Source organism: Ranitomeya variabilis, chromosome 4 (genome assembly GCF_051348905.1).
Source record: "Ranitomeya variabilis isolate aRanVar5 chromosome 4, aRanVar5.hap1, whole genome shotgun sequence".
Classification (NCBI taxonomy): Eukaryota; Metazoa; Chordata; class Amphibia; order Anura; family Dendrobatidae; genus Ranitomeya; species Ranitomeya variabilis.
Genome location: NC_135235.1, coordinates 56,759,999 through 56,777,565, shown reverse-complemented (window position 1 = coordinate 56,777,565; position 17,567 = coordinate 56,759,999). Strand labels below are relative to the sequence as shown.

Sequence of the window (17,567 nt, the reverse complement as noted above, 5' to 3'; positions counted from 1 at the left end):
GATATCCAGCAGTATTTTAGAGTATGCTGCCGTTGGGTCATTTCTCAAAACCTCATAGGTCGTGGGGTCAGATAAGATCGATTTACAGAGTGTCACATATTGGTCAGTGTTAAGGATAACTACATTTCCACCCTTGTCGGATTGTTTAATTGTGATGTTGGTGTTCTTTTCAAGAGAGCTGAGAGCTTCCATTTCAAAAGGGGCCAGATTAGGATCAATGTACCTCTTCCTTGGATTAATCTTTTTTATTTCATCCATAACCAATTTGGAAAAAATATCAATATTCCTATAATCCCCTACAGGTGGCATCCGAGTGCTCTTATTTTTTAATGCAGAAAAAGGGCCCTCTCCTATACCCCTTGCACCTTCCTCATACAGTTCCACTAGGAGGTTCAAATCCGATAAGGAGTCTGGGGAAATACCTAGCTGTGCACATCTGTTGACATCATTATTAATGAAAAATTTCCTCTATTTTAGTTTCCTCAGGAAGAGATCAATATCCTTGGCCCAAGAAAAACAATCAAATCTGGTGGTTGGCACAAAAGACATGCCTGAGGCTAAAACCGATTTTTCAGCTGGAGACAGAGTATGAGCGGAGAGATTGATGATATGTTCCTTATCACTCGTGAAGCTTATCTTTTTTGGCCCGTTTGTACTTTGGTTCTCAGAAAGTATGGTGGAAGGTCCCTGTTCTCTAAAAAAGAGGCTGAGGATAAAGAGGAAGGTTGTGATGTGGGTACCCCATCTGTTGTGAATTCTGCTTTTGGGTTCCCTCCGGTGGTGGTAGGTGGTAATGCAGTTGTCCCTGAGTTGCAGTCCTGGTCAGGTGTTTTTGCTGATTGCAGTTCTGACTGGGGTATTTAGGTGTGTAGGATTCATTGGTCCTTGCCAGTTGTCAATTGTTGTTGGGAGGTGTTTGTCCTCTGCCTGGTTCCTCCTGCCTTTCTGCCAAATCAGCAAAGATAAGTGTCTGTTTTTTTTTCTGTTGCACACATCCTGTGTGCTTCATGATTCAGTGCTATTCTTTTGTGTTTTTTTGTCCAGCTTAGATTGTGTCAGTATTTTCTCAGTCTTGTTGGATTCTCTGGGGTTGCAGATATTCATTCCACGTCTTTAGTTAGATTGTGGAATTTTTTGTATTATCTGCTGTGGATATTTTTTGAAGGGTTTTAATACTGACCGCCTAGTATTCTGTCCTATCCTTTCCTATTTAGCTAGAGTGGCCTCTTTTGCTAAATCTTGTTTTCTGCCTGCGTGTGTCTTTTCTTCTCCTACTCACAGTCAATATTCGTGGGGGCTGCCTATCCTTTGGGGTTCTGCTCTGAGGCAAGGTAGTATTCCTATTTCCATCTATAGGGGTATTTAGTCCTCCGGCTGTGTCGAGGTGTCTAGGGTTTGTTAGGCACACCCCATGGCTACTTCTAGTTGCGGTGTTAGTTCAGGATCTGCGGTCAGTATAGTGTACACCTACTCCAGAGAAAATTTCATGCGGCTCCAAGGTCACCGGATCATAACACCCATCTACATCGTGTGTCGGCCCACCTGTGTTCCTTTGATATCGTCTTCCCCTGTAACCGTTGTCTTGCCATCTTCTATTATATCCCCTCCTAGGGTTTCCCCCCCTCTATAGTTGTTTTTAGGTCGTGCCCCTAGGGGTCTGAACTCAGTGTCAGAGATATCAATGTCAGAAGATGAAATATCCCCCGGGGGGTTGGTGTCTTTGGTAAATACAAACGCTCTTCTTTCTTTAAAGTCTGCCAAATCTCTTACGAAATGTCTATGCTTACGATCCTTCAGATTAATCTGATACTTTTCCACTGAGGTATTGAGAGTCGGTTCTCTGTTAGAAAACTCAGGGTCTGTCTTATGTTTCAAAGCCTCCTCTATTAGATCCTGTAAGATCTTAGTTGTCCTTTCCAGAGTGCTTTTTTCCTCTTCCAGCAGTATAGTCATAAACCGCACAGAGGACTGAATCGACTCTCTTTCCCACCTCTCAATCAGTGCGTCTGATCTAGATCTAAAAGCCGGTGTGATCTGTATCCTCAACCCCCTGGGTATTATATTTTGTTTAATATAATGTTCCAAAGATTGTACCTCCCACCAAGATTTGATGTTATTCTTATAGGCCACAAAGAGCTCTGAGAAAATAGATTTGAGGGACGGTGTATCAGTAGAATTAACAGTCGGGTTGTGTTCAGAGAAAACTTCTGTGACATCATTGAGCCATTTACTGGTGTTTACTGGTCCCGCCAAGAAGCTTGCCATCACTCGTAGTTAGAAACCAACCAAAAAACAAATAACTAAGGTCTAGTCGAGGGTGCATACTGCTGTGCGAGATGTGAGCACGTTGTGCATTTGGAAACCCAGATACTGGATCTAAATGTGCAGCTGGCAACACTGAGATCCATAGACAATATGGAGAGGAGTCTTCTGCTCACAGAGCAGACGCTCAATGGGATAGATGAGGAGGGGGATGGTAGGATGGAGCTGCAGGACAGTGAAGTAGCAAGCTGGGTGACAGTTAGGAAGCGGGGTAGAGGGAAGAGTGCCAGGGAGGCTAGTCCTGATCTTTCACACCCCAATAAGTTTGGTAAGTTGGCAGATGAGGGGGGTGCCAGTACAAGGGTAGCACTGCTGTAGCCAGGCATGTCCTCTGAAAGCCGGAGGAGTGACTGCTCCAGTAAGGAGGGAAATAGGAGAGCAGGGCAGGCCAGACAGGTGCTGGTAGTGGGGGACTCAATTATTAGGGGAATAGATAGGGCAATCTGTCACAAAGACAGGGATCGTCGAACGGTGTGCTGCCTACCTGGCGCTCGAGTCCGACACATCGCTGATCGGGTGGACAGATTACTGGGAGGGGCTGGTGAGGACCCAGCGGTCATGGTGTACATTGGCACAAATGACAAAGTTAGAGGTAGGTGGAAGGTCCTTAAAGATGATTTCAGGGAATTAGGCTGCAAGCTGAAAGCAAGGACCTCCAACGTGGTATTTTCTGAAATACTGCCTGTACCACGTGCCACGCCAGAGAGGCAACGGGAGATTAGGGAGGTTAATAAGTGGCTCAAGAATTGGTGTAGGAAGGAGGGGTTTGGGTTCCTGCAGAACTGGGCCGACTTCTCAGTTGGCTACAGGCTCTACACTAGGGATGGGCTGCACCTCAATGGGGAAGGTGCAGCTGTGCTGGGGGAGAAAATGGTTAGAATGTTGGAGGAGTGTTTAAACTAGGGAATGGGGGGGGGTATTCATTTTATAGGTGGGGAAGATAGTGCAGATAGAGACCTGGGCACAAATAAGGAAGTTGGGGGTGGCGGATACATGGGGGGTGGGGTTAGAACAGTTAGTAATTTAAGAAAGAATAGAGGTACAGAGAGATACATAAAGTGCATGTATACTAATGCCAGAAGCCTCGCCAACAAAATGGACGAATTAGAACTAATGTTGTTGGAACATAATTATGACATGGTGGGGATATCTGAAACATGGCTGGATGAGAGCCATGACTGGGCTGTTAACTTGCAGGGCTATAGCCTGTTCAGAAATGACCGTACAGATAAGCGAGGGGGTGGGGTGTGTCTGTTTGTAAAATCGACCTTAAAACCCATCCTGCGTGATAATATAGGTGAATCTAATGAAAATGTAGAGTCCCTGTGGGTGGAGATAAGGGGAGGGGGAAAAAATAATAAATTACTGAAAGGGGTTTGTTATAAATCTCCAAAAATAATGGAAGCAATGGAGAATATCCTTGTAAAGCAAATAGATGAAGCTGCGACTCAAGGAGAAGTCATTATTATGGGGGACTTCAACTACCCTGAAATAGATTGGGGAACAGAAACCTGCAGTTCCAGTAAAGGTAATCGGATTTTGACAACTATGAGAGACAATTACCTTTCACAACTGGTTCAGGACCCAACAAGAAGGGGGGCACTGCTAGACCTTATATTAACCAACAGGCCAGACCGCATATCAAATATAAGGGTTGGGGGTCACTTGGGGAATAGTGATCACAAAATAATAAGTTTTCATGTCTCCTTTAATAAGATGTGTAGTAGAGGGGTGACAAGGACACTAAACTTCAGGAGGGCAAATTTCCAACGGATGAGAGAGGATCTTGGTGCAATTAACTGGGACGATATCCTGAGACATAAAAGTACACAAAGAAAATGGGAGACATTTATTAGCATCCTGGATAGGACCTGTGCACAGTATATACCGTATGGAAATAAACATACTAGAAATAGGAGGAAACCAATATGGCTAAATAGAGCTGTAAGGGGCGCAATAAGGGACAAAAAGAAAGCATTTAGAGAATTAAAGGAAGTAGGTAGTGAGGAGGCATTAAATAAATACAAAAAATTAAATAAATTATGTAAAAAGCAAATCAAGGCAGCAAAGATTGAGACAGAGAGACTCATTGCTAGAGAGAGCAAAAATAACCCCAAAATATTTTTTAACTACATAAATAGTAAGAAACTAAAAAATGATAGTGTTGGCCCCCTTAAAAATAGTCTGGGTGAAATGGTGGATGAGGATGAGGAAAAAGCCAATATGCTAAATGACTTTTTTTCATCAGTATTTACAAAAGAAAATCCCATGGCAGCCAATATGACTAGTGATAATAATTCCCAATTTAATGTTACCTGCTTAACCCAGCAGGAAGTACGGCGGCGTCTAAAAATCACAAAAATTGACAAATCTCCGGGCCCGGATGGGATACACCCCCGAGTACTGCAGGAATTAAGTACAGTCCTTGATAGACCATTATTTTTAATCTTTAAAGAGTCCATAATAACAGGGTCTGTACCACAGGACTGGCGTATAGCAAATGTGCCAATATTCAAAAAGGGGACAAAAACTGAACTCGGAAATTATAGGCCAGTAAGTTTAACCTCTACTGTAGGTAAAATCCTGGAGGGCATTCTAAGGGATGCTATACTGGAGTATCTGAAGAGGAATAACCTCATGACCCAGTATCAGCATGGGTTTACTAGGGACCGATCATGTCAGACTAATTTGATCAGCTTCTATGAAGAGGTAAGTTCCGGTCTGGACCAAGGGAACCCAGTAGATGTAGTGTATATGGACTTTTCAAAAGCTTTTGATACGGTGCCACACAAAAGGTTGATACATAAAATGAGAATAATGGGGATAGGGGAAAATATGTGCAAGTGGGTTGAGAGTTGGCTCAGGGATAGGAAACAAAGGGTGGTTATTACTGGAGCACACTCGGACTGGGTCACGGTTAGTAGTGGGGTACCACAGGGATCAGTATTGGGCCCTCTTCTTTTTAACATATTTATTAATGAGCTTGTAGGGGGCATTCAGAGTAGAATTTCAATATTTGCAGATGACATAAAACTCTGCAGGGTAATCAATACAGGGGAGGACAATTTTATATTACAGGCTGATTTATGTAAACTAGAAGCTTGGGCTGATAAATGGCAAATGAGCTTTAATGGGGATAAATGTAAGGTCATGCACTTGGGTAGAAGTAATAAGATGTATAACTATGTGCTTAATTCTAAAACTCTGGGCAAAACCGTTAATGAAAAAGACCTGGGTGTATGGGTGGATGACAAACTCATATTCAGTGGCCAGTGTCAGGCAGCTGCTACAAAGGCAAATAAAATAATGGGATGCATTAAAAGAGGCATAGATGCTCATGAGGAGAACATAATTTTACCTCTATACAAGTCACTAGTGCGACCACACTTAGAATACTGTGCACAGTTCTGGTCTCCGGTGTATAAGAAAGACATAGCTGAACTGGAGCGGGTGCAGAGAAGAGCAACCAAGGTTATTAGAGGACTGGGGGGTCTGCAATACCAAGATAGGTTATTACACTTGGGGCTATTTAGTTTGGAAAAACGAATACTAAGGGGTGATCTTATGTTAATGTATAAATATATGAGGGGACAGTACAAAGACCTTTCTGCTGATCTTTTTAATCATAGACCGGTGACAAGGACAAGGGGGCATCCTCTACGTCTGGAGGAAAAAAGGTTTAAGCATAATAACAGACGCGGATTCTTTACTGTAAGAGCAGTGAGACTATGGAACTCTCTGCCGTATGATGTTGTAATGAGTGACTCATTGCTTCAATTTAAGAGGGGACTGGATACCTTTCTGGAAAAGTATAATATTACAGGGTATATATATTAGATTCCTTGATAAGGCGTTGATCCAGGGAACTAGTCTGATTGCCGTATGTGGGGTCGGGAAGGAATTTTTTTCCCCATGATGGAGCTTACTCTTACCACATGGGTTTTTTTTGCCTTCCCCTGGATCAACATGTTAGGGCATGCTAGGCTATGGGTTGAACTAGATGGACTTAAAGTCTTCCTTCAACCTTAATAACTATGTAACTATATGTAAGTATTCCACAAAGAAACCAAAAAACGTATGTGCCCATACTTGACTTTAGAGATCTACTCATTTGGCCTTGTCTTTTATAATAAGTTTGATCTATCCCTACCCGGCATATATTGCTGGTATTTTTATTTTAATTTTCAAGTGGAGTGCCTTTTCATCTTTGAGATACCTAAACACACTGTGATACTTTGGCACTACCTTTACTGGCACAGTAGGTCACTGCGCATGGCTAAATAGCTTGACGTGATTAACCCCTTAAGCCCGTATGACGTACTATCCCGTCGAGGTGGGGTGGGCCTTAATTCCCGGTGACGGGATAGTACGTCATACGCGATCGGCCGCGCTCACGGGGGGAGCGCGGCCGATCGCGGCCGGGTGTCGGCTGCATATCGCAGCTGACATCCAGCACTATGTGCCAGGAGCGGTCACGGACCGCCCCCGGCACATTAACCCCCGGCACACCGCGATCAAACATGATCGCGGTGTACCGGCGGTACAGGGAAGCATCGCGCAGGGAGGGGGCTCCCTGCGGGCTTCCCTGAGACGATCGGTACAAGGTGATGTACTCACCTCGTACCGAACGTCTTCTCCCTGCAGGCCCCGGATCCAAAATGGCCGAGGGGCTGTATCCGGGTCCTGCAGGGAGCACTTCCGGGTCGGAGCAGGCTGCAGATGAAAGCTGCAGCCTGCTCCGATGAAAGTATGATCGCGGATCTGATAGAGTGCTGTGCACACTATCAGATCTGCGATCTGTGATGTCCCCCCCTGGGACAAAGTAAAAAAGTAAAAAAAAAAATTTCCACATGTGTAAAAAAAAAAAAAAAAAAAATCCTAAATAAATAATAATAAAAAAAAAAATATTATTCCCATAAATACATTTCTTTATCTAAAAAAAACAAACAAAAACAATAAAAGTACACATATTTAGTATCGCCGCGTCCGTAACGACCCAACCTATAAAACTGGCCCACTAGTTAACCCCTTCAGTAAACACCGTAAGAAAAAAAAAAAAAAAAACGAGGCAAAAAACAACGCTTTATTACCATACCGCCGAACAAAAAGTGGAATAACACGCGATCAAAAAGACGGATATAAATAACCATGGTACCACTGAAAACGTCATCTTGTCCCGCAAAAAACGAGCCGCCATACAGCATCATCAGCAAAAAAATTAAAAAGTTATAGTCCTCAGAATAAAGCGATGCCAAAATAATTATTTTTTCTATAAAATAGTTTTTATCGTATAAAAGCGTCAAAACATAAAAAAATGATATAAATGAGATATCGCTGTAATCGTACTGACCCGAAGAATAAAACTGCTTTATCAATTTTACCAAACGCGGAACGGTATAAACGCCTCCCCCAAAAGAAATTCATGAATAGCTGGTTTTTGGTCTTTCTGCCTCACAAAAATCGGAATAAAAAGCGATCAAAAACTGTCACGTGTCCGAAAATGTTACCAATAAAAACGTCAACTCGTCCCGCAAAAAACAAGACCTCACATGACTCTGTGGACCAAAATGTGGAAAAATTATAGGTCTCAAAATGTGGAGACGCAAAAACTTTTTTGCTATAAAAAGCGTCTTTTAGTCTGGTTTCACACTTGCGTTTTTATCTGCATGCGTTTTTTTAAAAAACCGCATGTGTGAAAAAATGCATGTAAACGCGGTAAAACGCATGCGTTTTTATAGAAAAACACAAGAAAACAAGAAAAAAACAAAAAACCCTAACCCTACCCCTAACCCTACCCCTAACCTGAAATACGTGGCACTGAAATACGTGGCACTGAAATATACGTGTATATACGTATATAAGTGCCACGATATTTCAGTGGCCACGTATATAAGTGCCACGTATTTAAGTGCCACGTATTTAAGTGCCACGTATTTCAGTGCCACGTATTTCAGTGCCACGTATTTCAGTGCCACGTATTTCAGTGCCACGTATTTCAGTGCCACTTATTTCAGTGCCACGTATTTCAGTGCCACGTATTTCAGTGCCACGTATTTCAGTGCCACGTATTTACGTGCCACGTATTTACGTGCCACGTATTTACGTGCCACGTATTTTTCAGTGCCTGAAATACGTGGCACTGAAATTCGTGGCACTGAAATTCGTGGCACTGAAATATCGTGGCACTGAAATATCGTGGCACTGAAGTATTTACGTGCCACGTATTTTTCAGTGCCTGAAATACGTGGCACTGAAATACGTGGCACTGAAATACGTGGCACTGAAATATCGTGGCACTGAAATACGTGGCACTGAAATACGTGGCACTGAAATACGTGGCACTTAAATACGTGGCTCTTAAATACGTGGCACTTATATACGTGGCACTTATGACTGTCAGAAAATGTTCAGTAAACGGTTAGGGGTGAGGTTAGGGGTAGGGTTTCAGGTAGAATTGGGGAGCTTCCACTGTTCAGGCACATCAGGGGCTCTCCAAACGCGTCATGGCGTCCAATCTCAATTCCAGCCAATTCTGCGTTGAAAAAGTAAAACAGTGCTCCTTCCCTTCCGAGCTCTCCCGTGCGTCCAAAAAGGGGTTTACCCCAACATATGGGGTATCAGCGTACTAGGGACAAATTGAACAACAACTTCTGGGGTCCAAGTTCTCTTGTTATCCTTGGGAAAATAAAAATTTGGGGGGCTAAAAATCATTTTTGTGGGAAAAAACATATGTTTTATTTTCACGGCTCTGCGTTGTAAACTGTAGTGAAACACTTGGGGGTTCAAAGTTCTCACAACACATCTAGATAAGTTCCTTGGGAGGTCTACTTTCCAATATGGGGTCACTTGTGGGGGGTTTGTACTGTTTGGGTACATCAGGGGCTCTGCAAATGCAACGTGACGCCTGCAGACCAATCCATTTAAGTCTGCATTCCAAATGGCGCTCCTTCCCTTCCGAGCTCTGTCATGCGCCCAAACAGTGGTTCCCCCCCACATAGGGGGTATCAGCGTACTCAGGACAAATTGGACAACAACTTTTAGGGTCCAATTTATCCTGATACCCTTGTGAAAATACAAAACTGGGGGCTAAATTTCATTTTTGTGAAAAAAAAAAAAAATAATATTTTCACGGCTCTGCGTTATAAACTGTAGTGAAACACTTGGGGGTTCAAAGTTCTCACAACACATCTAGATAAGTTCCTTGGGGGGTCTAGTTTCCAATATGGGGTCACTTGTGGGGGGTTTGTACTGTTTGGGTACATCAGGGGCTCTGCAAATGCAACGTGATGCCTGCAGACCAATCCATTTAAGTCTGCATTCCAAATGGCGCTCCTTCCCTTCCGAGCTCTGTCATGCGCCCAAACAGTAGTTCCCCCCCACATAGGGGGTATCAGCGTACTCAGGACAAATTGGACAACAACTTTTAGGGTCCAATTTATCCTGATACCCTTGTGAAAATACAAAACTGGGGGCTAAATTTCATTTTTGTGAAAAAAAAAAAATATTATTTTCACGGCTCTGCGTTATAAACTGTAGTGAAACACTTGGGGGTTCAAAGTTCTCACAACACATCTAGATAAGTTCCTTGGGGGGTCTAGTTTCCAATATGGGGTCACTTGTGGGGGGTTTGTACTGTTTGGGTACATCAGGGGCTCTGCAAATGCAACGTGACGCCTGCAGACCAATCCATTTAAGTCTGCATTCCAAATGGCGCTCCTTCACTTCCGAGCTCTGTCATGCGCCCAAACAGTGGTCCCCCCCCACAAATGGGGTATCAGCGTACTCCAGACAAATTGGACAACAACTTTTGGGGTCCAATTTATCCTGATACCCTTGTGAAAATACAAAACTTGGGGGCTAAAAAATCATTTTTGTGAAAAAAAAAAATATTTTTATTTTCACGGCTCTGCGTTATAAACTGTAGTGAAACACTTGGGGGTTCAAAGCTCTCAAAACACATCTAGATAAGTTCCTTAGGGGGTCTACTTTCCAAAATGGTGTCACTTGTGGGGGGGTTTAATGTTTAGGCACATCAGGGGCTCTCCAAACGCAACATGGCATCCCATCTTAATTCCAGTCAATTTTGCATTGAAAAGTAAAATAGCGCTTCTTCCCTTCTGAGCTCTGCTATGCACCCAAACAATGGTTTACACCCACATATTGGGTATCAGCGTACTCAGGACAAATTGTACAACAACTTTTGTGGTCTAATTTCTTCTCTTACCCTTGGGGAAATAAAAAAATGGGTGTGAAAAGATCATTTTTGTGAAAAAATATGATTTTTTATTTTTACGGCTCTGCATTATAAACTTCTGTGAAGCACTTGTTGGGTCAAAGTGCTCAACACACATCTAGATAAGTTCCTTAAGGGGTCTACTTTCCAAAATGGTGTCACTCGTGGGGGGTTTCAATGTTTAGGCACATTAGGGGCTCTCCAAACGCAACATGGCGTCCCATCTCAATTCCAGTCAATTTTGCATTGAAAAGTCAAATGGCGCTCCTTCCCTTCTGAGCTCTGCCCTGCGCCCAAACAATGGTTTACACCCACATATGGGGTATCAGTGTACTCAGGACAAATTGCACAACAATTTTTGGGGTCCAATTTCTTCTCTTACCCTTGGGAAAATAAAAAATTGGGGGTGAAAAGATCATTTTTGTGAAAAAATATGATTTTTTATTTTTACGGCTCTGCATTATAAACTTCTGTAAAGCACTTGTTGGGTCAAAGTGCTCACCACACATCTAGATAAGTTCCTTAGGGGGTCTACTTTCCAAAATGGTGTCACTTGTTAGGGGTTTCAATGTTTAGGCACATCAAGGGCTCTCTAAATGCAACATGGCGTCCCATCTCAATTCCAGTCAATTTTGCATTGAAAAGTCAAATGGCGCTCCTTCCCTTCCGAGCTCTGCCCTGCGCCCAAACAATGGTTTACACCCACATATGGGGTATCAGCGTACTCAGGACAAATTGCACAACAATTTTTGGGGTCCAATTTCTTCTCTCACCCTTGGGAAAATAAAAAATTGGGGGTGAAAAGATCATTTTTGTGAAAAAATATGATTTTTTATTTTTACGGCTTTGCATTATAAACTTCTGTAAAGCACTTGTTGGGTCAAAGTGCTCACCACACATCTAGATAAGTTCCTTAGGGGGTCTACTTTCCAAAATGGTGTCACTTGTTAGGGGTTTCAATGTTTAGGCACATCAGGGGCTCTCCAAATGCAACATGGCGTCCCATCTCAATTCCAGTCAATTTTGCATTGAAAAGTCAAATGGCGCTCCTTTGCTTCCAAGCTCTGCCATGCGCCCAAACTGTGGTTTACCCCCACATATGGGGTATCAGCGTACTCAGGACAAATTGTACAACAACTTTTGGGGTCTATTTTCTCCTGTTACCCTTGGTAAAATAAAACAAATTGGAGCTGAAATAAATTTTGTGTGAAAAAAAGTTAAATGTTCATTTTTATTTAAACATTCCAAAAATTCCTGTGAAACACCTGAAGGGTTAATAAACTTCTTGAAAGTGGTTTTGAGTACCTTGAGGGGTGCAGTTTTTAGAATGGTGTCACACTTGGGTATTTTCTATCATATAGACCCGTCAAAATGACTTCAAATGAGATGTGGTCCCTAAAAAAAAATGGTGTTGTAAAAATGAGAAATTGCTGGTCAACTTTTAACCCTTATAACTCCGTCACAAAAAAAAATTTTGGTTCCAAAATTGTGCTGATGTAAAGTAGACATGTGGAAAATGTTATTTATTAAGTATTTTGTGTGACATATGTCTGTGATTTAAGGGCATAAAAATTCAAAGTTGGAAAATTGCGAAATTTTCCAAATTTTCGCCAAATATTCGTTTTTTTCACAAATAAACGCAAGTTATATCGAACAAATTTTACCACTAACATGAAGTACAATATGTCACGAGAAAACAATGTCAGAATCGCCAAGATCCGTTGAAGCGTTCCAGAGTTATAACCTCATAAAGGGACAGTGGTCAGAATTGTAAAAATTGGCCTGGTCATTAACGTGCAAACCACCCTCGGGGCTTAAGGGGTTAAAATGTCTGTTTTCCTCCATTTGCGCTGCTCTACAGTCTGCAAGGAAAAGTGTGGACATATGCACGGGGGATAGCGTCATATATTGGAGCCACTTTTAGTAATGACATCGCGCAATGAAGATTTTGGGCATGCGCAGTAACGGCGCTCCAGGCATACCTTGGAAGCATCGTAGGTACTGTTGCCACTATCTGCACAGCACGGCACTGCGCATTGAGCATCTGGGGCATGCGCACTCACTGCGCTCTAAGCGCACACCGGAAGTGTTTAAGTCACTTCCGGGCTTAACACGCATATACCGTGGGAATGCTCCCACGCCCACTGCTTTCTTGGACCGCGTGCAGCGTTTGTATTACCCGCTGCCTATGCCTACGACCGGCATCCCCTGATGAGCCCCTTTGGACTTCCTTATGGGGCGAAACGCGTCGGGACGAGACATCCGTCTCTTTGAGATAAGTGTACTGTAACCATACACGTGTGCTGCTGTGCTGGCGGCTTGTTATTACGCCATTTGGATATTATGTTGGCTACTAAGTCTAACTTAAATACTGCTTGACTACATGTTTATTGTTATGTGGAGCACATGCTTGTTTCAGCAGAGATGCTATTTGCATTGATGAATCAGATCTCTGGCGATGATGCCTCTATATGCTAGAAACATTTTGTTTGGCGAGGACGCCACCAGTTGGGCTCTCCTCTCTGGCGTTGATGCCACTAAGCATCTTTGATCTTATCTCTGGCGAGGGTGCCCCTTCACAGAGGGCATTATTGTGGTGTGTAGTTAAGACTATATGGAGGGATTTGTGACGTTATTGGTTTCCTCATTACTTAAGTAAATACATCTGAGACACCTTGGATACCTTACAACTGATTGGTTTGTCTCTCCTCTGCATTGTTTATACAAAATATAAGAGGAGGCTAGTTATGTGCAACATCTGAACACACTATTGTTATTATTCAATCTCTCTAAAAATAACCATCTCCAGCTCACACTATACGCCAGAGTTAAGTAAATACAAGCTTACTTGTGCTATCTTTGCACCAATAGCCAGTATTAGCAGCACTGTTAGTGTATATTATCACACTTTTTTCTTTCTTTTTTTGTGGTGTGTTTTTGGTGGTGGCTTTTGGTAGGGAGACCTGTTTAGGGTCTTCAGGGTCAGTCTACGTTGAGCGGGGGCGCCATATCGTATCCCAGGGTGCCAACCTCCGCTGTCAGGAAGGGAATTTATGTAGGGAAAGGCACCTCTATCTTCCCTAGTCCCTTCCTATACTTATATCGGTATCATACATCAGGTACCAGAGACCCTACAGGCTCTCTACTATTGGTTTATATGGTATTTATGTGGTCTCTTTTTTTGTTTTAATTATTACATTAAAATCTATCCTTTTAGGTTTCTGTTAGTTTTTTGGTTTCTTCATATATCAGTATAATCTGCATCCCTTGCATATGTATTCAATCCGCCCATTGCTGTCTTCATCCCGCCGAGCTTGCTGTTGATTTAGATCATGAGCCTGTCAGGTTCGGGGGTCATTTCATTCCCATACATATTGCAATTTTCAGCCAATTAGTTCTATACCAGCCTAATTGCCTGTCAAAATCACACCCAGTCTGGACACCTTTACTATACACAATATCCACCGAGAGAATTATGGAGTTACCTAATGAGATGTCCAAGTGTTTGGAAATATGCAGAAAAGTTGTCTGTCTATGCTTCGTAAAAGGAGTCACCTGTTGATGAGGTGAAGAAGGAAAATAAAAACTTTATTCCCTTAGTGTACTTCTCTCCTAATTGGCTCCCATGTGCAAACAGCCTGCGAGCTACAGAAAGAACATCTAAATATTGAAAAAACTGCGGAGCAGACGCTCGAGATACATAAGTTGTCTCAAGAATTTAGGGCAGTGCATAAGTAATTTACAAGGTGGCACAAATATTGGCAGTTTTATTGAAAGGTTATTGTTTCTTTATAAAATATTAAAACTTTTGAAAATGAACAACATAAAGATGGCTCCATACATCATATGATGGGAGAAGTGTTAGCTACTGTCCCACCATGGGTTAGAAAGCTCAAAATACAGTTTTCCTTCAATGTGGAACTGTAGCAATGTAGGAAAATTCTTCTACCTGTTTACTTCCAGATTTTTTATTACAAGCAAAAAAATAAGCCGTGGGCACTTAGTGGTCTGCCAGATGATACCTTAGTATGGAACCTGAATATTTTTATAATATAGAATGAATGAAATACCATAGTAGCACATAGTATTATGACATGGATTATCATTATCCACGGTGGAGTATTACAGAGTCGCCCAACTTGCAGGCTGTACAGGGCCATATTAGGGATATATGCAGGAGCCTATAGCTCGTGAGATCAATGTTGTATAGTTAGATATATTGTTAGAGCAGTCGTCTTTTCCTTTCTTAAGCACCTTTGGAGACATAGTCACTACATAATGACCACATGCTATTTCTAACATTGTGTGAAAATACCCTTTTTTATATTACACCTTTCAAGGCAATCTGAGCTTTCATTAGATTCTAAACTCGGTCATCAGTGACCATATCTGTGCTCTAGTCGGGTGTCGCTGTCATACTACTGGTGTAGGATGCCGGGGCCAGGGCTGCTTTCATGGCCGACAGTAACCCCTGTATCACCCCCTGGCCCCCTCCCAGCACAATATCATGTTTTCTTCTCTGAGTACCTCGGTGCTGCTTCTCTGTGTCATCTGGGATTTCCCTGCACGAGAATGTATCCTCTACAGTAGAGTCACAGTATGGTTTCACTTTAACTTCAACTTTTTTACTTGACACAGCATTATCCAGGGCACAGTCAATCATAACAATTGGCAACTCTTTCCCTTGCCTCTTCTCTCTGCCGCTAAGCCTGTCCCCAGGACAGATCGTTTCCTCCGGTCCCTCAGTGTCCTCAATGCCCAGAATTCCTGCTTCTCGTGGGGGTATTCTCTGCCGTTTCACCCCGGGCCTTAGAATAGTGGCCCACGCAAGAATCTGCCACATCTTGGATACCTTGCTCCCATTCTGCTTAGCCTTCTTCCCGTAGCACTGCAGTCCCACTTATACTGCACCGCTATCTCTGGTGTCGCTGTGCTTCCTTCTGTACTCTGGCCCCCTGGATACTGACTGCTGGGCTCATTCTTCTCACAAACGTTGTGGGGCACCGTGTTGCCCTGGGCTAGCTAGCCCTGTTTTCCACACGGACGCCCTGGCCCCAACTGCCTAAATCCAGGAAAACCTCACTACTTATCCCACCGTGTCCCTCCTACAATTAACTATTACTATCCCACTAATAATGCCCCATCTAGTGGCCAACTTAGGGTACTACTCCCCCTAGCACTATATGTAATGAACGGCCCAGGGAACTCACTTTCCTTATCAACAATAACGGTGCAAAACAGGTAACCAATAATATATATGTATGTACAGAGTAATACACTTCAGGTGTAGCAATACTCTTATGCATGGCTGGTGATACACTTGTACGTGTAGCAGTACCAGAAAATACAGTGTGGTAATACACCAGATAGTGTAGCAGTATCACATTAAATAAAACATCTTAAAGGATCAATCTCACACCCCCTACACTGGCAATAAACATTGCATTAGTTGCATTGATTGAGGGCATTAACTATCATGACATTCCCAACAAAGACCCCCTGCATAGTCACTGACCAATCCACTGCCGCTCTTCGGTAACACTACTACTGTAACAGTCCCTTCTCTTCATCTCTTAGATGACCACTGAAGCTAGTCGGGAATAGCGGGAACTTCTTTTCATAGGGCAAATCATGGTCTCTTAAAGGGGTTGTCCAGCCCAAAATGATAAGTCTGCAGACACTCTGTGTGACTGCAGACTTATGAATCACCCCAACACACTCACTGTGTGCTGCGAGAATTCACCGTTTTCTGAGCTGGGACTGGTAGGTACATATGCGTTATACATACTCCTGGCTAGAGCCCGTTTGGTGGGCGTGGCCTCGCTCTATACACTTGTACAGAGCAACTCGATGGCCATATCACTAGGTGGGGTGCATGCTCAATACAAGTGTATGGAGCGAGGCCACGCCTACTAGTCGGGCTAAGGCCAGGAGCATGCATAAGGTATACATACCCGCCGATCCCGGCTCAGAAACTGGCAAAACCTCACACAGCTCAGTCAGTGCGTGCGCTGAGTGGATTCATAAGTCTGCCATCACACAGTGTAACTGCAAAGTTATTATTTTGTACCGGACAACCCCTTGAAATGCATCTACTGCCTCACAATCTGTAACTTTAAAGGGGTGGTCCAATAACTATGATGCCTTTCATAAATATCTTCTTTAACCCGTAAACAATTTTGCAATTTTCTTTACTGTAACATTCTCTATTGTTCTTTCTATCCTGCTATTCCTTATATATATTTTTTTTACTTTACTTCCTGTGACGTTTTGTTTAAAGGGACTCTCAAAAGGGACGTCACAGGAGGATGGCCCTGCTGTCACTTCCCCTCATATCTGGCAGCCATCCAATATCCCTGATGGTCTGACTTGCAGACCACCCTAACACTTCCCCACTGCTTGTATCATCTCTTTTCTGAAACAATGCCACTACGGGTGGTCTCCTACCACAGCTTTGTCACTGCCATTCTGTCATGATAGCCTGGTTCAGACTGAACCTTGAAATAAATAAGAAAGCATCATGTCTCCATTGCAATCTCTCAGTAATATATACAGTTTGCCAACTTTACCCAATTTGTCAGCATTGTCCTAATTTTTCAGAAAGTGTACTGGCACATTTGTAGTGTCCCGGGCAACAAGGAGGCATGGTTCGCAAAAAGTACCATAACAATTGGGGATATTTACTTGTGAGATTGGGGCATTCTTGAGATCTTCAGCATCCTTAAATTGGCAACGCCAATGTTGGTAACTTTACGGTAGTGCCACCTCAGGCTTTGGCCACGAAACTTCAAGTGATCGCATCTCTACATTGAGGTAATTTGTAGAAATGGGCTTCAGAAAGGACTAGGCATTCAGCTGAAAGTTTTGGCAGTCATCACACTGAAGCCTTATTGGCGCAGAAATGTCGGATAAGTCAATGTATTTCAGGTGTACACAAACTTGACATTTCTTGGATGTCCATGTAGAACGAGCCCATCAATTCAATAGGTAATCTATAAATCACAGTAAAAAA

General features: G+C 42.9%; 1 protein-coding gene across 1 annotated transcript in view; it reads left to right on the top strand.

Moving 5' to 3' along the window:
- Positions 1-17,567, top strand: part of DNTT (DNA nucleotidylexotransferase) — a 463,694-nt gene that overhangs the window by 76,439 nt on the left and 369,688 nt on the right. The gene's annotated exons all lie outside the window — the stretch shown is intronic.